The following is a 24,502-nucleotide window of genomic DNA, read 5'->3' as shown; positions in this document are numbered from 1 at the left end:
GCTCAGTCACTCTGTGGGGATGGTGCGTACAGTCCTGTCACACACAGGAGCTATAAGCAACAGAAAGCAGGGTCTTATAATAAATAGGAAGTGTCGGGCAACCTTAATAGCATGCAGTGCTACCAGCCCCACCTGTAATATGCTCTTCAAGGCAGGAACTGTGTCATCCTAGTGTCTGGATTTGTACAGTGCTAAGCACAATGGGCTCCAATCCTGATCTATGACCTAAATTTCCTCTAAGCTGCGCAAATGCACAGTGCCTATTAAGCCACATGCAGGGGCTCAGGGCTACAGCGTGGAGAGGCGCTTCTCCCCCAGCATGGACTTTCTCCAGACTTGCCATGGCTGGGGAGGAAGTGCCCCTCTCCTCGCCCCAACCCAGCCCCAGTACGGACCTGCCGCGGCTGGGGGAGAGGAGCCTCCCCACACCACATAGCCCAGGTGCTGCTGCAGGGAGAGAGAAATGCGGGGTGTCCTCTCTCCCCACTGTAGCCCCCAGGCAGCCTGCACCCCAAACCCCTCATCCCAGGCCCCACCCCAGAGCCCGCACCTCCAGCCGGAGCCCTCACCCTCTCCCTCCCACCGCGCCCCAGCCCTGAGCCCCCCTCCCATACTCCAAAACCCTCAGCCCCACCCCCACCACATGAATTTTGTTCTGTGCACCAATATCGGGGTGATTGCTACAATAATTAGAATAATCTACAGCACAATCACCTCCATATTGGGGCACAGAACAAAATTCATTCCACACATGCGTGGGAAAAATTAGAGGGAACACGGTCTGTGACATGGCCTTTGCTACAATAATTAGAATAATCTACAGCACAAAGAGCCACTTTAAACTTGTATTTTTAGAGAAACTGGGTTTTAGGCCAGCAGCAGATACCACCCGCTTGGGCGACTTAATGTACCCTCTCTACACACATGCACATCATACATCATTCAAAAGTTTATGATGCTACTTTAAGATGAAGTACAATGTGGAGCTGTCAAGTCAGGCTGTTACCACAGAAATGGGAACAAACAATGACACCATCAACATGTTAAAATTACCACTTTGAAATATTTGCATTAGTTTCTGCTAGTTTAATGACTATGTGGTATTTCAAGACATAAAATTGGATTTCTCAAAGCCTCACAACAACAATCTAAAGCGTAAAACAAAATCTAATAATAAATGTGTACAGATATCCTTGAAATGTAACAGCACGGGGGACATTTTTAGTCTACATCATTATCATCATCATCATCTTGTTCGTCATTATGATCTCTGTCGAGAGTGCGTGGTTACCATAGTGTTCATTGCTTTAGCATGTACACAGTTTTGTGCAGGGAAGATCGCTCTGAACACACACACAGCTGATTGTGCAGTGACCCCTATTGGTACAGGCACAAATAAGATCTTGTAGATGCTCAGAAGCCATCAGGCCCTTGAAGAATACAGGAATTAGTTCTCATCCACATTTTTCCAACCATGTGGCAATGGTGATCCAATATCTGGCTTACCTATGTGCAAAGACATCCAAATCTTTGTTTGGCAAGATGCTCTTATGACATGCTCTTCCAAACAGTCCTCACAGGAAGGGAGATTGGCCAGTGACTTGTACTTTTTTGATGGACACATTGAGGTGCAAGCAATTTAGGTCTCTGTGGGTCTCCTTTTCTTTCTCGCTCTGGTCATACAGCCAAGTTCCTGGCTTCAGAAATTGCAGCTTGTCCATCACCCTCTCCCTATTTGACCAATCTGTGAAGCAGTGAGCTCCCTGTGCTCTGACAACATATAACACAGACTTTTCCCCCCCACACCAGACAGGGCTGGCACAGAGTCACCTTCTGTTAATGGGCTTACAGCAGGAAGTATGTTGCAGAAGTCAGGAGTGAATACATCACAAGTTGCATGCACAGGTATGAAGCGACACTTGTCAACTGTAATGATGCCTGTTTTAATTCACTTGTTGTTATCAGTGTGTTCCATTTTAGGAAAGTAGTGAACAGTAAGGACAAAAACATCTGTATCAGGTGACCTAATTATGGTTCCTTTGGCACCAAGAGAGCCAAAAGCCACATTGGCACATACAGCATGCAGAAGGATCCTAGTGTCTGCTTCCTCTTGAGTACTATATAAGTCTTGGGCTTCTTCAGCACCTCTACTGGTAGTGGACTTTGCCACAGCACCATTGGAAAAGCCTCCAGCAAGAAGCAGTGGTCGTGCTGGATGTGCTCCTACCTTCTCAGGTGCATCTTGAACTGTATAGTCACAGAGGAAGTTTATAAGTGACTGCTTGTTGGATGCCAAAATAAGGATATTAAGCACTATTTGCTGCCTACAAAGCGCAATAAGGAGGAAAGGTGATTTCCTACAGTGTAAGTAAAGTATACATTCAGCTGTCACCGGCCTGGTTCTGACTTTACTATCAAACGTTGTGTTTTTGATGGAAAATATCCAGCTCTCCCTGGCACAAATCCACAGAGTGCCTTGATGTGACATCTTCAGCTTTCATGCTACTGCTTTTTCTATCAGCTGTTCAGTAGATGATACTTTGGTGACAGTGGGCTTGGAGTGGTTTATGCGTGACTGGGATAGATAACATGATGGGACCAAGATGAGAGCCCTTCGGAAGCTGAAATTAACTTTTAGTACAACTAATGATGCTAAATATTCATTACTGATAATCTTCTGGACATGAAAGCATAGCTATGGTACACAGAGTATGCAGGAAGTATCTAAATAGTTGTATCAAGTTTTTCATTGCCTTGTAGCAAGTTATCTGGGGCCAAATTCTGTGCTGACTTGCCCTCCAAGAGCCTTTAAAAAAAAAATCAATGGGGGGTCACACCACATGCAAAACAACACAATAACTGGCCCCCTGTACACAGCACCTAAGATGGGTTAATAAAGCTGTATCATTTGGCTCAGAGCAGTGTTCTATAACTTCTCACAGAGAGAAGTGCCTCTATGCATAATACAAGTTTTAACTGGAGGAAGTGTGGGCTAACAATTGAAGCAAGGGCTCAATCCCACCTCTGCCACAGATTTCCTATATGATTTGGGGCAATGCACTCAGGGTCAGTTGCTGTTCCCACTGAAAAAGTCACTCAGAGTTTTGACACTGACTTCAGCTGGAGCAGGAACTAATCTCTCCAATCCCTGTGCCTTAGATTCCCCATCTGTAAAATGGGGAAACTAGTCCTTACACCTGCTGAAGGTTATTCCATAGCTGCCTAGGACAGAGCTTCTTGCAGGATCCTCTGAAGCAGTAGGTACTGGCTACTGTCAGAAACAGGGTGATGGGCTAGTTGGACAGGCTAGATCACAGTTTCTCAAACTGGGGGTCCTAACCTCAAAGGGGGTCGCAAGGCTATGGGGTGGGGGGAGGGCTGCAGAAAAATATTGCTGGGGGCAAGGGGAGGGAGGGTACAGCACCCACCACTCTCCAGCCATCCAGCTCTGAAGGCAACTCCGTTGCCAGCAGCAGCACAGAAGTAAAGGTGGCAATACCACGAGTATGCTCCTGTGAGTATGTTCAGTAATTTGCTATCACTTTTTTTTTTTTTTTTTTTGGGGGGGGGGGTCATCGAAGCCTGAAATATTTGCAAAGGGGGGCCCAGCAAAAAAAAAGTTTGAGAACCCCTGGTCTAGATGGCCTGATGCAGCATGGAAATCCCTATTATCTTGTGTGTTGACAGACATAATCAAGGTCTGTAGCGTGCTTTGAGATCCCTGGCGGAAAGCTCTTCTATGTGTGCACATAGACATTCTAATACAGATGGCATCTGTGCTGGTAGCCACCTTCTTGCTCACATCGTTGCCAATCTCTAGCACCAATGAGATGGGCTCCCAGTGATAAGAGGGTAGATGGTAGTTCCCGTCCTCTCTTACAGCCGGTTTACTCAACACAAGATAAAATCTTTTATTCTACAGAGCTCTTCTTGCCATTGCTAGACCAGTATTAAGAGCAGGATGGAAATTTCTGATGCTGGGCCTCATTAAAGCTGTCACTAGCTTTGTACATAACCCCACAGCTCAAGTTCTACCAACACACAACATTAACAGTGCAATGCTGCCTCAGTGCATTGTGGCAAAGCTAGAGGCTGGCCTGAACCTGGAGCCCTGGACCCCAACCCTCCTGACTTTTGGGAAGTTTGTATCAGGATCCAAATCTCATTGGGTGGACCCATCCCCCTCCTCTCTCTCTAATGGGCTCAAACTGGGACATCTGATTGCCCCAGCACCGGATTAAGACAATCAGGGACCCTAGTCATGCCATGACATGGGTTGCTGTGGCTCCATCCCCATGCAATCTAGTGTTGCCAGTTTTGGTTGGACGTATTCCTGGAGGTTTCATCACATCACATCACATATTGCTGGAGACTTGCAATGTCTCAGCCCCTAGCAATGTCTCAGCCCCAAACTAGGACTTGTGGTAGTAAGGAGGCCCCTCTTCCCTCCCAGAGAGGCGGAAATGCTAGAGTAGTGGAGCTTGGAGTTAACACGCCACTGAGATGCATGGGGCAGGTCAGACCTCTCAAGTCTATTGTTTCAGCTACACTTGGGTCAGATTTTCAAGGTTTTATCTACAACCGTGTTGGCTGCAAGCTTAATTTTTTTTTTTTTAAGATTAGATTCTGGTGGAATCACGCGACTGCTGAAGCTAGGACCCTAGGCGAGTGCCTTTGACTGAATCCGTCTCTGAACACCTCCAAACTTTTGGAAAGTTCACTTTGGATGAGCATGTGTATAGACCCAGGTCAGACCCATCTCCAGCTTGCTAACAATCTAAGAGTACATCTACACAGCAGCAAGCCTGACAGCCCAGGTCGACAGATTTGGACTCACAGGGCTTTGCGATATCATGCTAAGAATAGCTGTGTAGACATTGTGGCTCAGGCTGGAGGTCGGGTTCTGAAGCTGGAGGGAGGGGGGGAAATGTGGGGGTGTGTCAGAGGTACAACTTCAAAGCACGGTCTACACAGCTATGTTTAGCATAGCAGCATGAGCTCCGGGAACCCAAGACTGTCAACCCAGGCTGCGAGGTTGGCTGCAGCAGGCTGTACAGATATATCCTCAAAAGCCCCCAAAAGGTATTTTGGGACCTGTGAAATACCCACAGATGTGAAATCAGCCTGTGAAAACTGAGACAGCCCCAGAACCAGAGGCGATTGCATGGCTGGTGCCATGAAATGAGGTCACTTTTCAGCAGGATCGTCACTGAGGGGCCACTGCTTGGCAATGCCAGTGCCGATGAAAGACTATTTTCAAACACAGTCCATAACACGTGGGGTGAGGAGCGGTTCTCTCCATTTGAGTTTGAAGAATGATGAGCTGAGACATAGACACAGCCTCGAAGGAACAACCAAACCACCCCAAATCATGACAAATGGAGAGAATTTCTCCTGGGCTACTCATTCTATTGTTTTGTTGTTTTAAACTCGTCCAATGTACACAGGCTAAAACAGACTCTGCACAGGTGCAGATTGTCTGGCTCTTTGATGGAACAGATGTCGTTTCACAGACATCTCTCTATACAGCTTGAGTTTCCATTACCAGCTGGGGAAATGTAACTGAGAAGCAGCCCATGACGTCCCACGGGTCTGATGGATAAAAGTTGCACACGTCTAGCTTTTTAAACGGCAGCAGCGATGCAGTGGGATTGAAAAGAAGGAATCTGATAGCAACAGAACACTCTTTCATTTATGGTATGTGGACGGCTGCCCCAGAGGCAAACCACTTTAGTGAGGGCATCTACACAGTGGGCCCGATTCTCAGATGGTGCAAACGGGCACAACTCCATTGACCTCAATGACCTTTTTTTCCTATTTCTCAAGTGGGGTAGGGTGTGTCTCAAAAAACAGAAGTGCTTGGCCACTAGAGCTTGCCGTTTAATTAAACATGCAAAAGACGACATTTTCCCACCCACTATATTCCTTCATGCAGCGTGTTTTTACTCTTAACGGTGATGCTATAGGATTAACTTCTGTTGATGAGACAGACAAGCTTTCCAGCTACACAGAGTTCTTCTTCAGGTCTGGGAAAGGGACAGCTAAATACAAGATCAAAAGGACACTTTACCACAAGGAGTTAGCACTTATTCTGAGGGACCATTCAAGGTGAAGTGGCCTGTTAACACCCTGTAGTCATAGGACGAAAAGGGGGGCTGGTGGGTTACAGGTTCTTGTAACAAGTCATAAATCCAGGGTCTTCATTAAGACCATGAAGAAAAGGAGTACTTGTGGCACCTTAGAGACTAACCAATTTATTTGAGCATAAGCTTTCGTGAGCTACAGCCCACTTCATCATTCAGTGTGAATGCATCCGATGAAGTGGGCTGTAGCTCACGAAAGCTTATGCTCAAATAAATTGGTTAGTCTCTAAGGTGCCACAAGTTCTCCTTTTCTTTTTGTGAATACAGACTAACACGGCTGCTACTCTGAAACCTGCCATTAAGACCATGATTTTTCATATCTGTTTTGCAAACAGGCTCTAGATTCCTCAATAGAGGATGCAGGCCCTGTGTCCAGAAGTGAACTTCACCTCACATGCACCCAGATATCAGCCGTCCCCCAATGCGTCCCCCAGTGAAACGTTGTAATTTACTTATCTACTATGTCGATTTTTTTAAAGCAGGACTCCTTTCCTTTTTTTTTTTTTTTTTTTTTTAAAGCAACTTGCAGTCCCCACAGGACATTGCTACTAAAAGGCGCAATAAGTGAGTCCCAAGTAGTAACCGGAGTGGGAAGCTACCTCAGCCACATTTATTTATTTGCATACCAATGATAGCCGTAGCAACAAAGCACTATTCGCAAAAGGGTTGCAAAATAAGATTGCATAAGCAACCCACAGTGGAGTTCCATTAAATACCAGCTGGTATCCTACTCAACCAGGCAATCCAGCCAGGAGCAGTCAGCCTCCTAGCGCAGCTTCCATGCACCAGGGCTCCCCAAATCACACCCCAGATCAGCAGCTCTAAGGCCACGTCTACACTACAGACCTATATCGTTATAACTATGTTGCTCACGGATGTAAAAAACCCACACCCCTGAGTGATGTAGTTATACCAACCGAACCCACCATGCAGACAGCACTACATAGCTACTGCCTCTCGGGGAAGTGGATTAATTACACTTACGCAAGAGGCTCTCCCGTCTGCACGGGAGCATCTTCAATTAAGCACCGCAGCTGTGCAGATGCAGCGTTTTAAGCGCAGACCTGCCCTTAGTTAGCCCCCTTTACAGCTTCTGGGTATTGGAAGAAAGCCACTTACAGTTAGACAGTTATCAGCCCAGATTGCAGAAATGGAGTGATTTGCTACTATTTCTCAAACCTGCAGCTCTGCCACAGGCCACCTTTTTAGCACTAAGACCCCAACCTGGGTTTATTAAATCATGGTCTTTAACAGAACTCACACCACAGTGAGCATTAAGAGTATTATGGATGGAATGCATGAGGAACACAGTATTCGTATGCGTGTATATGAGTAGGGGATAATGTGTGTGCGCGCGCATGGGAAGGCCTAGTGTGTGGGGTTGGGAGGAAATCAGACAGGGTATAGTACTGATTTGTATTTCCATTGGATGGGAGAGTGTGTGCGCGTGCGCGCGTGTGTGTATTTGTAGTTACTTTGTCATGACTCAGAGAACTGTCTGTTTGGCCAAAATATCATGAGATCAGATCTTCTGCCATTATGAATGGCTATACCACAAGAGGAGGCATTATTTCAGGCCCGTCTCTAGCCCCATGGAGCATTAAAAAAGCCAGTTAACAAATAAATACAAACACCAATACCAAGACTGTATGTTTATTTGGCTTTCTGTGGAACCTGGATGCTCAGCCTCAGTAATTAATGCCCGGCTCCAGTTCCGAAAAGGAATCAGAGCAGAGGTAGGAAGAGGTTGCATCTTCAAACAAACAAGAATCTAATTATGCTTGTGAGGCACAGACCTTTCAATAAAGTTGTTGGCTTAACACCACCTTCTACCTGGTTCCCCGCTGGGGCTGTTTGAGTTCTAAAGTATTTTGATACAGTGATTGTGTTTCTTCAACCAGTGGGTGGTCAACACAGCCAGCAGTCAGAGAGTTGCAAGAATTCCTCACAAATGCAAAAGCAGACAGGTTTCGCCCCAAGAAAATAGCATGAAAATGATCTGGCAATTAAACGTAACTTGCTCAGGTGACTTTAATTTGGAGGGCTTGTCTCCACACAAAAGTTGTACCAATTTAACTACATTTTTTTAGAAATTTATAGTTAAATCAATGCTCAAACTGAGTAAAGACAAGCTCTGAGACTATAGCGAAGTACATAAATCCAGAGTGCGAACTTTGGAGAAGCGTACTAGCGGTGCTGTTATTCGGGATGAATTCTAGTAAGCAAATGCCTATTGATCTCTCATGCCCCAAACTCTTCCTGAACATTGATCCTGGGGGTTATAAGAATTTCTTCTTCTTAACTAAAAAAAAAAGTGAGAGTTTCATTTTCACATCACTAGTCAATATGCAGGAAAAACATCCATGACAATTTCTGAGAGCTGTGTGCATGCATCCATAGGGAAAGTAGGGATGAGATTTTCACAAACACTCAATATTGGCCTAAATCTGCTTCCTCTGACTTTAACTGACTTTTTATAGGAACAATTAGTCCAATCTTGAGCACTTTTGAAACCCGACCTTAGATCACAATTAACTGCCTTAAACCCCTAACTATTCAAAAGAGCACGCAGACACTCAAACCACATTAAAGTCAATAGGATAGCCAGCCTCTTTGGGCTAAATTCAGCTGGTAAAATTGGGTGCAGCTCCACCGACTTCAATCAGTTTCCAATTGACTTCTATCTGGGACTGAGACAATGCCCATTGGAGTCAATGGAAAGATTCTCATTGACTTCAACAGGTGCTGAATTAGGCCCCATAAAAACAGATGCAGTCACTAAAGTGTCAGAAAAATATTGACAAATCAGAGGAAAATCAGAACAGAGCAACAAAACTGATTATTGGGCAATATGGACCAACTTGATTTAAGGGACGATTACAAGAACTGTAAGTGAAATTCTGCCCACACTAGCAGTAGAAACAATGAGATGAAACTGAGCAAAAGAAAATTTAGACCAAATGTTAAAAAAGCCCATAACAGCCAAAGAGTTTCTCAGTGGAAGTCTCAAGATTTCTTTGTCCCATCCAATTTTAAATGACTCAGGCATCTGTTATCAGGGAAACAGATGATGTGTCAACTTCTTATACAACAGATCTGCTCTCACTCTGTATTCAAAGTCAGATCTGCAGGCTTTACTAACCAAAAAAAGCCCTTGGAGAGTGAGCTTGATTCTTTTTTGGCTCATGCATTATTTAAGAATTGTTGAATAAATACTATGGCAGGACAAACTTCTGCCCTCAGTTGCACAGATATTGTAAACCTGGAGTCAACCTACAGACGTAAGAGAAAAATTGGGCCAGCAACGTGACAGAGATGGAACCAAGGGCAGATATGGCCTGAGGAATTGTTCTTGCTGGTGATGACATGTGACCCAAAAATAACCCGGTGAGAGACATTCAAACCCCAGGGCTTGCTGGGGGGAACCCCACAATTTTTTACTTGTATATGGATTAATGTTTAATCTGGAAATTATGGAGGCATATGTAACATGGAACCCCATACAATGCCATTTTTACAGTCACTTCTCAGTGCAAGTATTCAGATTGTTCCACCTTTTCCACATTTCTCCCATTACCTTTCTCCCTGTTCTGAGATTTAGGGCCTATCCATAGTAGGGATATTTGTACCTGGGTAAAAAGAAAAGGAGTACTTGTGGCACCTTAGAGACTAACAAATCTATTTGAGCATAAGCTTTCATGAGCTACAGCTCACTTCATCGGATGTGCCTGGGTAGCTACACTGATGCACTTACACCAGTACAGATTCCCAGGGTATATGCATTGTACTGGTGTAAGGGTTTGTCTATACAGCAAATTACTGTGCAGCAAGCCAGGGTGTGAATCTACAATGCACCAGCTTGCCATGCAACAACATCCCATGTGGACATTATTACAGCACACTGAAAATCCGGGAGTGTCGTTACGCTGTCCACCCAGGATGTTACTACACAGCAAATTGGTGCGATGTAGGTTCACACCCTGGCTTGCCACGCAATAGCTTGCCATATTGACAAGCCCTAAGACGGGGCTTGCAACCATTTGAAAACAGGGTATACTACAACTCTGCGAGCCCCACTTTACACCACTGGGGGAGTTTGCACTGTGTAGCTACACTTATGCATCTGCACCGGTACAAGTTTTCCCACAATAGGCAGGCCCAGCATTTCCACATGTAAAGATATGCTGATAAACCCAACCCTATTTTCTGGGCTCATCCCTTTTGGTAATTCTTGTTCTGCATCAACACTTGGATGCAGTTTATATTAACATGCTTTGATTTCTAACCTTACGAGTGACCCTGAGATGTAGTGCGACAGCAGCAGATCCAGGGCCTGGGAAAGGGAGCAAAACTCCTTCAGGCCCTTACAGAACAATGACAGGTCTCCGGGGACGTTCCTATTCCAAATAATGGAAATTCTTCAGGCGGTGCCCTATAGAATGGTGGGATCTCTTCTCCCTCCGACCCCTTTGGAGTAGAGGAGACAGGAAAGTTCATGTAAACTAAGAGGGCCCCCAGATTCACAAAGCCTGAACTGGTGGCTGCGTCCTTTCTTTGTGATCAACAGTAAATGAAGGAAAACTTCAGAAAAAGTCTGAGGATTTCTGTATTGGTTATGTCTCTGGTGGGAGCGAAGAGGATAAAAGCATATGAAAAAATTATTTGGACAAAACTGGCCTACTATCTTTCACATAACTCCAAACTCTAATAGGAGTTAGAAAGATGGGAATTTTGCACTTTATTTCAAAAGTGATAAGAATTTGGGAGCGTTTAAAAACTAGCTTTATCTTCAAATTGAAAACTATCAAAAAATGTACAGCATCTTAGGTATTTTAACCAGAGATCTATCTCTATGTACATGCATATGTATAATGTACTTACTTTTTTCTGCAAAACTGCAGGGCAAGATTGACAATGTGGAGCTAAATTAGGAAAAGCCAGCCTATCCCTCTAGAGGACTGGAAGGATATAATGCTAGCTACTATGGGCCTAATCCAAAGTCTTGAAATCAACAGAAGTCTGACCCAAAGCACTGAAGTCAATGGAAAGACTGCCATTAACTTCAATGGGCTTTGTCTTCAATGAGTTTCAGATCAGGCCCGTGAGCAAAACGCTAAGAGAAACACATCATCTGTGACCGTCCAAAGTTCAAAGGCTTTTGGGCTGACATTAGAAAACTGATGCAAGAGTTAGGTGAGGGATAGATCAGTTAGACCCCTGTGATTATGGTATTAAACTCATTTTTAAAAGACAGGATTTAATACACATTTTGTATGTGGAATATGAAACGTGTCTGCATAGGCAATTCCTGAAACCTGTAGCTACAAAGTTCTGAATTCTCTGTATCATTCTGTTTCTTTGGTAAGTCAAATTATCATCTCTGTGCTCTCATTTCCTCCTACTCTTCTCCCAACCATCTATCATCTTGACACACTCTTTCCTTTCCCTCCTTCTCCAACTCTTGGTTTCCTGCCTGCTAACATGCTGCCCGCTATGTTCAGAACATTCTCTCCCAATCCTCAGCATCCACATATCTTCTGTCTCCTTCTGCTCATGGCCAAGGTGCCATGGAAACCTGAGGAAACGGACATCGCCTGTTCCTCTTCAGAGGCACTGTTCCGATTCCACTCACAGAGACAGTATTGTAATGTATGCAACACTGTCCACTTCTGGAATTAGCAGCACACTGGGGCTGTACACACACTCCTTTAGCTCAAGTCTGCACTTTGGAGCAGAAGGACCTGAATTCTATCCCCAGCGTCAACTGGAAGTTTCAGATGCGCGGGGTTTGCAGCACACTCACCAACATGATGTCCAAGATGGCTACAGATTTGAAACAAGATCTCTGGGTCCAAACAGATATCCCAGTGGAATGAATTAAAGCAGAGTGTTATCTTGCCTCTCCAGATAACAATTCCCCCTTTACAGCCTTCCCATATCAGCAATCATGCAAATGTAGGTAACAGACTCCGTGACAGTTCGTCCAAGTTAGTTGTCACAGTGTCACCAAAGACATAAATTACCTAAAAGTCACTTACGTTTTATTTAATTTCCTTCCCACTTGCAGCAGCAATTACTCTACTTCCCATCCTTAGCTTGGAGCTACCTGCAGGCTTCAAGAGCAGAATGCACCCTACAGAACTGTATTCTTTGGGAGCCGGCCTCACAATGGTTAACTCAGCTGCCAGTTAGATTAGGATCAGTGGCACTGGGCTACTCTTAAGTAAATATTTAGGCAGGAGGCACTGACTACACATGCTACACAAAGTCTTGGCTTTCTCCTGGAAGCTCACTAGTGGCCCATAGACTAGTTGCAGGGTAATTAGTTAATAGGCAGACTCCACTTTAAAGACTAAGGACCAGATCCTCAAAGATTAGTTAGGTGTCTAAAGACGCAGAGGTGCCTAGCAAGATTTTCAAAAGCACCCAGGCACCTCCCTCCCAATGGGAAAATCCCACTAGGGGATCTCTGCATCTTTAGGTGCCTCAATACCTTTACAAATCTGGCCCTAAGTTAGACAAACGAGAGAAATGTTTCTCCAATACTCCTGTGTATCTACTGCAGCAGGTCACATTTAGAAACTGAAAAAATAATAATACATTGCACTTCTGCAGGACCATTCTGAGATGAGATAACATGGTTTTGGCCATTAATTAATCTTTAAATATTCATGGTAAATAGGTCCAATGGCCTGTGATGGGATGTTAGATGGGGTGGGATCTGAGTTACAACAGAGAATTCTTTCGTGGGTATCTGGCTGGTGAATCTTGTCCATATGCTCAGAGTTTAGCTGATCGCCATATTTGGGGTCGGGAAGGAATTTTCCTCCAGGGCAGATTGGAAGAGGCCCTGGAGGTTTTTCGCCTTCCTCTGTAGCATGGGGCATGGGTCACTTGCTGGAGGATTCTCTGCTCCTTGAAGTCTTTAAACCACGATTTGAGGACTTCAATAGCTCAGAGGTTTTTCACAGGAGTGGGTGGGTGAGATTCTGTGGCCTGCGTTGTGCAGGTCATACTAGATGATCATAATGGTCCCTCCTGACCTTAGTATCTATGAATCTATGAAACCTCAAAACTCATTAACAGTCGTGAATTAACGCTCTCAGCCCCTTGTTAGATAGGTAGGGTATTATCATCCACATTTTGTAGAGGAGAAAATTGAGGAAGAGACAGATTAAGTGTTTTAGCCAAAAATCACATGGAAATTTGATATAGAGTCAGAGATTGAACCCAGGTGTCCTGAGTCATCACACAAACATCATCCTCCCTCTTCAGTGAGCCTTGGAATTAATTTTTCCAAGCATTGCATTGGTGTTTGGTCATGCAATTTTGATTAAACTCTTAAGGGAGTCAAGGAGAGAAAGGCCTTTTATACAGATACCCTTTAGCACCACTTTGATCACTTACCACAGCAATCCCCTTCCAGTTTGCCTATCAGTCTAACCCAGGCCAACCACGAGCCACATAACAAGAGTGTTACTCATTTTCAGGAAGCAAAATTTGTTCCTGCGAGTCAGCAGTGGTCACCTTGAAGCAAACCTTTTATAGCTCTGCCTATATTATGTGTCCTATTGAAACCAGAAATAAAAAATGAATCAGCAAAATGACTATAAGCATTTACATTCCTGCCAGATTCGGTGTCTAAGGGCCTTTTGAACATTAAACAAACCCCTTCCTGTGTATCCTCTAACCAGAACGCTCTCTGACTCTTAGCCACTTCAATGGATTTACAAACATTTCACTCTGAGAATCACAATTATAGCTGGCTTCATTGACCACCCAATTAAACAAAACCTTGAGATATTTTATAATGGTTACTTAGGACACAGATTTGCCTACTGGGGATTAGAAGTGAAAATTTCAAAACATGCCTAAGAGATTTAGGAACCTACATCCCATTTCTAAAAGTGATTTAGATACTTAGGAGCCTACATCTTGTTGATAGACAAGGGGATTTAAGCTCCTAAGGGCCAATGTCACTTTTAAAAATGAGCTTTACGCTCTTAAGTCACTTACACACTTGGCAAGTTTATCCTAGATATCAAGCGCATTTTTACAATCATTCACAACCCCACCAACCTACTAATAGCCCTCCCCCCGAAGGCAGTATTGTTATTTACCTATGCACCAGATGGGCCTAGGCTCCAACAAGAAACAACATTCTCCAGACTGAAATCCAGGACTTGATTCTCCACTGCTCTGCGCAAAGCTCTGCTCTGTTGAGGGGTAATAGAGAGGGCGGGGTTATCTAGTCCTGGCTCAGCATAAACTTGGAGAAGCAGAGAATCTAGCCCAGAGTCCCAGGAATATGGTAGATTGAAAATTAAAATAAAATGCTTCCATTTTGATTTGACCTGGCCCCATTTGTTTCACAGCCGCTCTCCAGCCACCAGGATGTTTTGTCCAACACATTCCTATGCACAAATACTTGATGCCTTGGACATCAATATTTACTGCTTGGGGGGCAGTATTCTAGACAGCCTGCAGGTGGATTGGGCTAGGAAAACAACATTTTTAAACCTGACAACGTTTTTATTCTGACCCCAGGGCAGCAAACAGGGTTACTCCAACTGTTACCTGAAGGCCTGACTGCAAGACTCACATACCTACTGCCCATGCTATCAACAACTACTTGCTCTGTAATGCTTTCCCTGAGCATTTTTTTAATGAGCAGATTCATCTGTGATCTCAGTATCATACTTTAAACCAGCTCAACTGTTTTTTTTTTTGCAATCCCCATTCAATCCATGCACGCTGCTTCCTACTCAGAGGCACAAGCTCAGGCTGCATTGAAAGCTACCAGCAATTATTAGAAACAAACAAACAAAAAGACTCCACAGAGCTGAGAGGAATATTTGCAGTACCTAATGCAATACCCCCCCAGCGATTAGATTAGCTTATCAGGTAAGAAATCAGGGTGGTTCTAAAGCTTTGGACTAGAAGGCAACATGCTGAGCTCAGGGAGTAGAGTTTCACAGATAAGGAGTTAACAGTTTGCCTGCACACCTACAGCCCTTTGCAATCAGGGAGAAGTCAATCCCAGGCCACATGCCAAGGGCTAAACTGCCAAGGAAAAGATGGGGAAAAAGTGGTTCGGGGAGAGCCAAGCTAACCAGCCACACCCCACAGCCATCTTTATGCAAGCAGTACGGCACAACAGGGTGTGAGCTGAGCTCTAATAATTCACACCATGTGTGCATGGCACGAGGCAGCAGGCTGAGTGCCATTAAGCACAAGGTGTGAATTACAACATCATAACTCACAGGCCGGAGTCCCCTATTGCAATTAGCATATGGCTCTGAGCAGAGCCGCTCAAGAATTTTTCGATGTTGTAATTCTCCTCCTCCCACCAAACTCTTAAAGTACAGATATGTCCAAACAGGACCAGATCTCACTTATTTCACCCACATGAGCAGTGAGTAGAGCTAGCAGGACTGGCCCACTGTGCCTTCCTTAGAGCTTTGGTAAAAAATAAAATAATTATTTGCAAACACAATCCATTTCCTACCTTGGAAGGACACAGAAACCCTGATCCAAAGCCCTGATTCCTGACATCAACAGGAATCTTTCCACTGTTTTCAATGGATGTTGGATCAGGCTCACAGCATGGCAGGCTTCAGCTTTCTTTCCTTCTTCCTTTGCCATGGCTGCTGTGCTTACTCCTTATCAGGAATGGCTGGTACTATGTATATATATCTTCCTACTGTATTTTCCACTCCATGCAGTTGATGAAGTGGGTCCTAGACCACGAAAGCTTATGCCCAAATAAATTTGTTAGTCTCTAAGGTGCCACAAGGACTCCTCATTGTTTTTGCTGATACAGACAAACACAGCTGCCAGTCTGAAACCTTACATTTCACTGTCACTGAAAGCTAAATGGGGGAACTGTACAAATACTCCAGATTCAGAACTTGATCAGGCAAAACTCCCACTGAAGGTAAGAGTCAAGGGTTGAAGTCAAGGAGAGTTTTGCTTGAGCAAAGAAAGATTGCTGGATCAGATTCATGGCAGGTCACTAGCCGGATAGGCTGTCATAGTTTTAATGGAGCAATTTACACCAATTTAGGATCTGTGCCTTAGTTCCCTACATCTCAGAAAACACTTGGAAGCAGCTACACCACTGCTGAAGTGCGGTAGAGCTAAACGTTAGTCTCAGCCAACTCCGTGGGAAATTTGCCATTCACTTCAGTGGGGTGAGGATTTGGCCCAAACTGCAGAAAGAACAGGTTTTAGAGTAACAGCCGTGTTAGTCTGTATTTGCAAAAAGAAAAGGAGTACTTGTGGCACCTTAGAGACTAACCAATTTATTTGAGCATAAAGCTTTCGTGAGCTACAGCTCACTTCATCGGATGCATCCGATGAAGTGAGCTGTAGCTCACAAAAGCTTTATGCTCAAATAAATTGGTTAGTCTCTAAGGTGCCACAAGTCCTCCTTTTCTTTTTGTAGAAAGAACCTAGCTTGCAAGCTCAGCAGCTTTAATGATGCCAGTGTAGACTAGCCCTAAGTCTACCACAAACAGGAGTCAGGCCTGATTTGGAGAAGCTGCTGACTTTCTCATCTGGGGGAATGAACAGACTTTGAAAGACCCAGAAGCAGACAGAACCAAGGTAGGAATTATTCCAGATGGGAAAGCTGCAATTTTTGGATCCAGAGAGGCCCTATTATACTCAAATAGTCCCTTTTTTCTGTTGACCATCCAAACTGCTCTTGAGTGCAAGAGAAAGAAGCCAATTAGAGAATTGTTCTAGGATGTAAAAGGGGATAACACCAGCCCTGCTCCTGTGAGACAGCTGTCCACGCTGCAAAACCCAGCACCATAATTGATGCCCTCCAGGAGAATCTCAAAAAGGCCAAGGACTGAATGTACTCAGTGACTGAACTACCCTGCTCACCCCTAAATGGAAGCGCAGCATCGCAAAGTTTATGCTGGCGCATCCCATGATGTCCCTGGAGTTGACAATGGGGCATCTTCCGAAAGCACTAAAATATATATATTTAAAAGACGCTTCCATGGCTACTACAGGTGGATGCGACCTTTGCAACAAAGCCTAAAAGTTTCCAGTTCTTCATGGTCACAAAAAGATCTCCACAGCAACCATCCATTTTTTCTACACTAATATGCAACATGCTTAGCCTTGGTCACATAAATATCATCTGCTAGTTTGCCAGACGGTGGAGTCTGCCTGGAACATACAAAGCAGAGACCCCGCATGTGCTTAATTCTGCTCCATCCAAGCAAAGATAAACATCTTGAACAAAACCACCCACCGACATCACAGTAACAGCAGGCCCCGATTCACCAAGGCACTTAAGCACGTGCCTAACTTTAAGCACGTGCCTAAATCCAAGCACGTGCCTAAATCCCATTGACTTCAGTGGGATTTAAGTACTTTGCTGAACTGGGGCCTGAGTGACCTTCAGAATTCTCCTCTTTTCACAGGCCCTAAATACAAAGAAGTGGCCACTCATACTCCAGCCCTTGTAAATGTGTGACAGTTGGTTTTGAGAGCTCTGAGGAGAACCCCACCACTTAGAAGAAGAACGGTGAGAGACAGGGGTTATTTGGCTGTAGGGGGAGAAAAAGGGGAGCATTTTTACACAAAGTTAGTTTCCTGTCTTGGGTTGCTCTCTTACTGCCAACTGGCTACTGTTTTCCTATTCACTACAGGATACTTATTTGATTTGCAAGGTATTATTTTAGAGGCATGATATCCTCTTGGAATGTACTCTGATACACTGAATTCCTTTTAAACTAATCATTTTTACTCCCCTGATCATTAGCAGCACCTGGAATCAGTTAGGTGCTGCTTGCAGAATCCATCCAGGACTCAGTGCCTGCTCAGCAGAGCTAAGCATTCTCCAGACGTGCACCTGACGTGCACACAATCCCGGCAGCGCATTGAGAATCAGGGCTCAAGATGGGCTGTCAAGGTCTGACAGCAGAAAGCTGGGGCCAGACTGTGTCCTTTAGAAGCACAGAGGTTTATGGAAGGGATGGGGAGGCACTGAACCAGTAGCAGAATGCCAAGCAGGCAGAATGCCTTTGCAATACTAATGGGAGCAGCTCCTACACCTCCTTTCTGCGGAGGCATGATGCACTCCCCACTGCATTAGCCCTGGCCCACCAGCCAGTCTAGGGTGGGTAAGGCCATGTCCCCATTCTGCCATGCCCCACTTGGGGCTGCTGCTGATGCTCCTCAGGTGCTTGCATACAGGGAGCACGAGCACCTAAGTCCTGTGCACCTGCACAAGTATAGCTCTTAGTGGGTGTGAGGTCTCCCTCCAGTCGAGTCCAGTGGCTGGCTCGTATAAGGGTAACCTGGCCGCTCCGGGAGTTGCTCCTTTGGTAGGAGCTTTTGATTTCAGAGCTCAAGGTCCCAACTTGAAGCTCCGCTTGTGAAAGTGGTGTTTGTATGGAAGTAGCCATCCTTCGTTACCCAGAGAAAAGGAAGGGCTTCCTGCACTCTTTTCACCTCCACCCAGCCACGCAGGGGTAACCATCTATTGATACCCTGTCTCCCAGATACTGCATCATTCTTCAGCCGGCACAGAAGCAGGATGGATGAACCTCTGAGGCAGCCTGCTCCAGTTCAGCCCAGATACGACCAATTCCAGGGGACATTGTGGGGCAAAGATTAATACTACCAGAAGTCAGAGGACACCTGGCTGAATAAACAAAGGGCAAGTTTGTTTGTGCAACTTCTTCAAAGGGGGGATTTATGTGAAAACTTTCAAATAATTTTGAAATATAAATGCTACAGAGTGATCTCGATTTATCGCAGGAAGCTCTTACAGAAACACGGCAGAATAGCAGCACATCACGTCTAATAAATCTGCTCCTCTAAACAGGGTTTCCAAGGCAGGATTAACATGCAGCAGCTTGTTTGTGGCACACTTGAATCCTCTGTGATATAAAAAGACTGTTGACCTGTATGGCATGTTGAGTGATCAGCTCAATCATGCACGAGGATCTTGTTCCTAAAACATTCTCTCTCAATCGTCCCACCCCATGCGCGCGCACGCACACACACACACACACACACACACACACACACACACACACACTACTACAAACCGACCAGGGACAGAATAAGTGTAATAACAGATGCTTCAAAATGTCAATTCAAAAGGTAACTACGGTTGATAGTCAGAGATGCAGTGCCTCATTTAAAAATCAAAGGGAAAAGGATCAGCTTTCTACATCCCGTGCCCCATATTCACCTTTTTCTTGATCACATCCATTCAGTAAGGAAGAAACTGAGTACGGCCTTTCTATGAACAAAGTGTTTGTGTGTCAGGGGTTAAAGCACGGGGGATGGCAAGGCCGTCTGCAAAAGCAGCCTCAAGAAGAAACTGTCACGCAGTCTGCACCACCAGGATTACAGAAAATGCCCTTAGCAGTTGCCAGAGTAAAAACTTTAAAAGAAAACTGCAACAATCTCAAGATTCTGGAGTATCAAACTGCTTTAAATTTGTTCCCATTGGGGTTGCTAGAATACAGAGTGAAGCCCTGGAGTTCTGCCAGCCAGTCAATATTTTTATCACTATCAAAGCAAACGATAAAAACAAAACAAAAAACTTAAGGCTCAAATTCAGCTCTGAGATAGTGTAGCTCCACTGAAATCAATGGAGTGATACCAGGCCTGAATTTGGTCCTAACTCCTATGCTCTGATCATGGGCATTTAAAACTGTATTTGGTTTAACAGAGAAATCACACCGGCCTAAAACCCATGGGACAGATTCTGAATTACACTGGTGTAAATCCTGATTGTAACTGAAAATCCAGAGTCCCTTCAGTGACTAAGTGTATAAACAAACACCACTACACAAAACCTATAAACTATAACAGTATATAGACACCAACAAATCCTGTGTAACCTCCACAGTGTGCATTACTCACCCAAACAACTGCATGATCTCACGGTCTTAACACTCACTCTCGCTGCATATCACCTCCTTCTCTTCTCTTAACCTAGTACCCATCCTGCAAATGCTACCAACCGTAGTGCTTACTACCAGGAGTACTTGCCATTAACTGACTAGAAGTATGCATGTGTGCCGTGTTGTTGCAGCCATGTAAGTCCCAGGATATTAGAGAAACAAGCTGGGTGAGGTAATATCTTTGGCCTAATAGTAGTGCCGACAAGGCAGCTTACATCAACCGAACTCTGCAAGCGTCTATGTCGCTCCCACCAACGTAATTCGCCCACTACACGGACTTAATAACTCCACCTCTGGGAGAGGCATAGCGCTTAGGTTGATGTTAAGTCGATGCAGTGTCAGTTTAGACACCGTGTTGCTTACATTGACTGTTGTCTTTTAGAAGAAAAGGAGTACTTGTGGCACCTTTTCTTTTTACGAATACAGACTAACACGGCTGTTACTCTGAAACCTGTCTTTTAGAAGCTATCCCACAATATCCCACACTGACAGCTGCATCGGTGCCAGTGCTCCGGGTGAGGACGCGAACCGCCGACACAAGGAACGTAACGTGGACACGGAAAAGCAATGTAATTACCATGGTGGCTGTACGTCGATGTAACTTAGGTCAACTTAATTCTGTAGTGTAGACTTGCCCTTTTATTGGACCAACTTCTGTTGGTGAGAGAGAGACGCTTTCGAGCTGCACAGAGCTCTTCTTCAGGGCTGGGAAAGGGACTCAGAGTGTCACAGCTAACTACAAGATCAAACAGGCAGAATATGTGCTAACTACTTTTGCTAAACTATCAGTTTGCTCGTATTTAGCTGTGATGTGCTGCGTCCCTTTCCCAGACCTGAAGAGCAGCTCTGTGCAGCTCAAAAGCTTGTCTCTCTCACCAACAGAAGTTGGTCCAATAAAAGATATTCCCTCACCCACCTTGTGTCTCTCGAAGTATTGCTGGCAATAAGCACTACACCCAGTAGTAAGGCCTGGTCTACATTAAACAAAATAAAATCAACCGAGCTATGTGACTCAGGGCTGTGAAAAATTTCACGCCGTGTGCGAGGTGGTTGTCAATTTGACCTAGCCTCACCTACACTGGGAGTTGACAGAATTCCTCCGTCAACCAGTCTACCACCTCTTGGCAAGAGAGATTAACGACAGTGATGGAAAAAACCCTTCCACCGACGTAGGAAGCATCTACACTACGATGCTACAGCGGCCCAGCTGCAGCGCCGTATCTGTGATGTTGTAGTGGCTATAGTGTAGACCTATTCTAAGTGTTTGGGGGAGTGGGCTCTCAGATTGCAAAGACTCGGTAACACAACACTTAGTACATGTGATGTCTCCCTCTAGTGGTTGGCTCCAGAAAACCAACAGCTTTATTCGTCACGGAAGTTGCCGTGCACCTACACTGTGTTGTGTACATGGCAGAACTGATATCAGAATTCATTCAGTATTTTCTGTCTATCCAGGTTCTTATATGGACAGTTAATAAGACCCCACTGGTGCTGAGGAGATTCTAATGTGGGGTAAGTACTTTAAACATTTGCAGACAGCAGAGGGTCCTTTTCAGCTAGATTAAGGTGCATAATGCAACAGCAGTCCTTATCAATAAGTATGGCCAATGGCACCAGAACAGGGCGGGCCAGGGGGCCATGGCCCTCCCACTTTTTACCGGCCATAAGGGCAAGCTATGGAGGGGAAGGGGTAGAGAGGAGTGAGCGGAGTCTTAGGGGGAAGAGGCGGTGCGGGAGCAGGGGCCATGGGGAAGGGGCGGGGCGAGGGTGGGACCATGGTTTGGGTGCCTGTGGCCCCTCCACTTTTAGGGACCTTCTGCTACTCCTGACTGAGGCTGGTATCGAAGACCAGACTTGAGGTCAGCAGGGGATGTTGCCTGGCCACAGAGTGGTGGCAGCCATTAACTTGGCTGCATCAGATTAGTCATGACCCTGTGGCACTTTTAGATGCCTGGTGGAATAAAGCCATACAATGTGGCCATGGATATTCGGCGGTATGGACTCTTGCTGTCTAAGCGTATTGTTGTTTTGATTTAGAGCACGACTGGTTTCTCCAATGCATTGAGTGTCCCAACTTTCTGCTACCTTAAGTCAGCACAGAGAATGGGGAACCACCACCGTCCTCCAGTTAGGAGAAAGCCGGCATGCTGAGCTACTAGGACGCAGCGGATAACACGTGCAAAAGCACCATGTGCCCCTTTCACGTTCACTCTGATAAGTCAGAAGGGAAGCAATAGCAAGCACACAAGTCAGTGGAAAGGAATTTGCATGCTGCTGGTTTGTGGTGTGGTCCCCACTGCCTGTCAGCATCAGAATAACTCCTGACAGTTTCTCAGTGATTTCACCACCACAGAACATGGCGAAAGCACCAGTCTGTTTCATACCATTCATGTCTCTCCTCCAGAGCTAGATAACTGGGGTGTTTTACACAGGGTTTCACCCAGAGATTTTTTTTTTTTTTTTTTTAATATTTCCGCAGGGGTGGGGTTCCCTATCAAACTATCTCAATGTGAGAACATTAATGGGAGAGATCAGAGAGAAGCTTACCATTTGGGTTCTATGTTTTAAATGGGGAACATTCTCCCAAGATGGCTATTTTGACCTTCAGTTAAGTCCCGTCCGTCCCCTTCCCCATGTTACAGGTACAGCTGATCAAAAAGTGGGGATGATTTCCTGTTTTTGTTGATGTTTTCAATTTTTGCACTCAATGAAAAGTTTTCATTTCAAATCGAATGAAATCAAAATAAATAAAACTTTTTTGGGGGGGAGGATAGGGTTTTTTTTCCCTTCCTGTTTTCTAATAGTGGGGGTAAAAAACGAAAACAACAACTCAAAAAATTTTCATTTAATTCTATTCAAACTGAAATGAATTTTTTTCAGTTTGAATTGTTTCATCAAAAATTGGAAACATTTTGAACAATGTGTAAGTGTTTCGATAGGTTCTAAATAGAGAGCTGCAACCACATATGGGGAATGAGGTATAACACAGTAGCGTACACTGGTTTGAACACACTTTCATCTTGCAGAGTAGTTTCCCAGATGAAGAAAATGCACTGTAAGTGACTAGCTTTATCAAGGTTCTAGCACATTTCAGGTAACATGATTAAAAATGCAGACAAGTCCCATCTCTGCACTACAAGACCATGCTGCATTGGCACTATTGGGTCAAAAGTTTATCACATGACACAACAGGTTCCATCTACACTTCAGAAAGCTAACTTAAAGACAGGCAGAAGCTTTCAGGGAAGGGAATGAGTGGGAGCTAGAAATGAAAGCCTGCTACCTCCTTAATGCTTTTCTACACCAATAATTTAATTTTGCCCAAACTGACTCACTCCATTTCAAGCCAGATAAGATGCTTGTAAGCAACCAAAAAAACCTGGATGGTGCAAAGTACTATGTGTGCTCAACTCCTATTGACTTTAATCAGAGTCAAGAAAACTCAGAGTATTTCATTATCAGGCTCAAACCTGACAGACAGACTGATCCCAAACAACATTTATAGATTCTGTAACTTGGCCAAGCTGTGTATTTTGCTCCCAAAAAACACAAACAAAAACCCAGTGCCTCTGAGAGGCAGAGCTCCTACTAATTGTTCTTTTGTTCTGCTTTGTCACTTTCTGCCTGAATTCTTCACAGATAATTGAAGCATAAAAATGCGTTTCCTCTACCTTCTTAAATTGAATTCTCCATCCCTTTATGTTGGGCTTGAGTGGGACAGGACTGCAAGCATCTCACATGATGTTATACCACATTTGATGCAACTTATCCCCATGTGACAGGAAGTAAACTGATGAAACCCCATTAAAACAGAGTTTAAAAAAAGCATAATATAGGAAATTAAAAAAGGAACTTGTTGCACAGTCTGGGAGTTAATTAACAAAGCAGGTGACTTGCAGCAATCCGTTTAGGTACTGGGGCCTTAGTTTTGGAGTTTGGGCTTGTGTGAGGGAACAATTTAAAATGCATTTAAGGAACTGATCCTGAACTTCTTACTCAGGCAAAACGCCCATTAGAACAGTGTTTCTCAAACTTTTGTATTGGTGACCCCTTTCACACTGCAAACATATGAGTGTGACCCCCCCCTTATAAATTAAAAACACTTTTTTTGTATTTAACACTATTATAAACGCTGGAGGTAAAGCATGGTTTGGGGGTGGAGGCTAACAGCTCATGACCCCCCTTGAGACTCCCTGAGGGGTCACGACCCCCAGTTTGAGAACCCCTGCATTAGGGCCTATGGGAGAAAAAGGGCCCAATCCTAAAGGTTTATACGGAGACTGCAAAAACCTAGATATTTTAATCCCAGGACACATTTTGTTTCTTGTAAGCCAAAAGAATCCCCCTCTTCACCCACCCAACTCTTGAAATACAGTGTCACTCTTTTATTCATTCAGTTAAAGACAACTGGATGGG

At 44.6% G+C, this 24,502-nt stretch overlaps 1 protein-coding gene and 1 long non-coding RNA gene across 5 annotated transcripts in view; both read right to left on the bottom strand.

The window, feature by feature from the left end:
• SH3PXD2A (SH3 and PX domains 2A) overlaps positions 1 to 24,502 on the bottom strand; it is a 388,309-nt gene that overhangs the window by 324,906 nt on the left and 38,901 nt on the right. The gene's annotated exons all lie outside the window — the stretch shown is intronic.
• Positions 706 to 24,502, bottom strand: LOC122466664. Its single transcript, XR_006292365.1, has 3 exons — positions 24,492 to 24,502; positions 10,246 to 10,252; positions 706 to 781 (listed from the first exon to the last, which is right to left on the bottom strand). It is a non-coding gene; the product is annotated as an uncharacterized LOC122466664 (long non-coding RNA).

The sequence above is a fragment of the Chelonia mydas genome, chromosome 7 (assembly GCF_015237465.2).
Source record: "Chelonia mydas isolate rCheMyd1 chromosome 7, rCheMyd1.pri.v2, whole genome shotgun sequence".
NCBI classification, from domain to species: domain Eukaryota; kingdom Metazoa; phylum Chordata; order Testudines; family Cheloniidae; genus Chelonia; species Chelonia mydas.
Note: the sequence above shows the minus strand (reverse complement) of the source record. Positions and strands in the feature narration are given on the sequence as shown.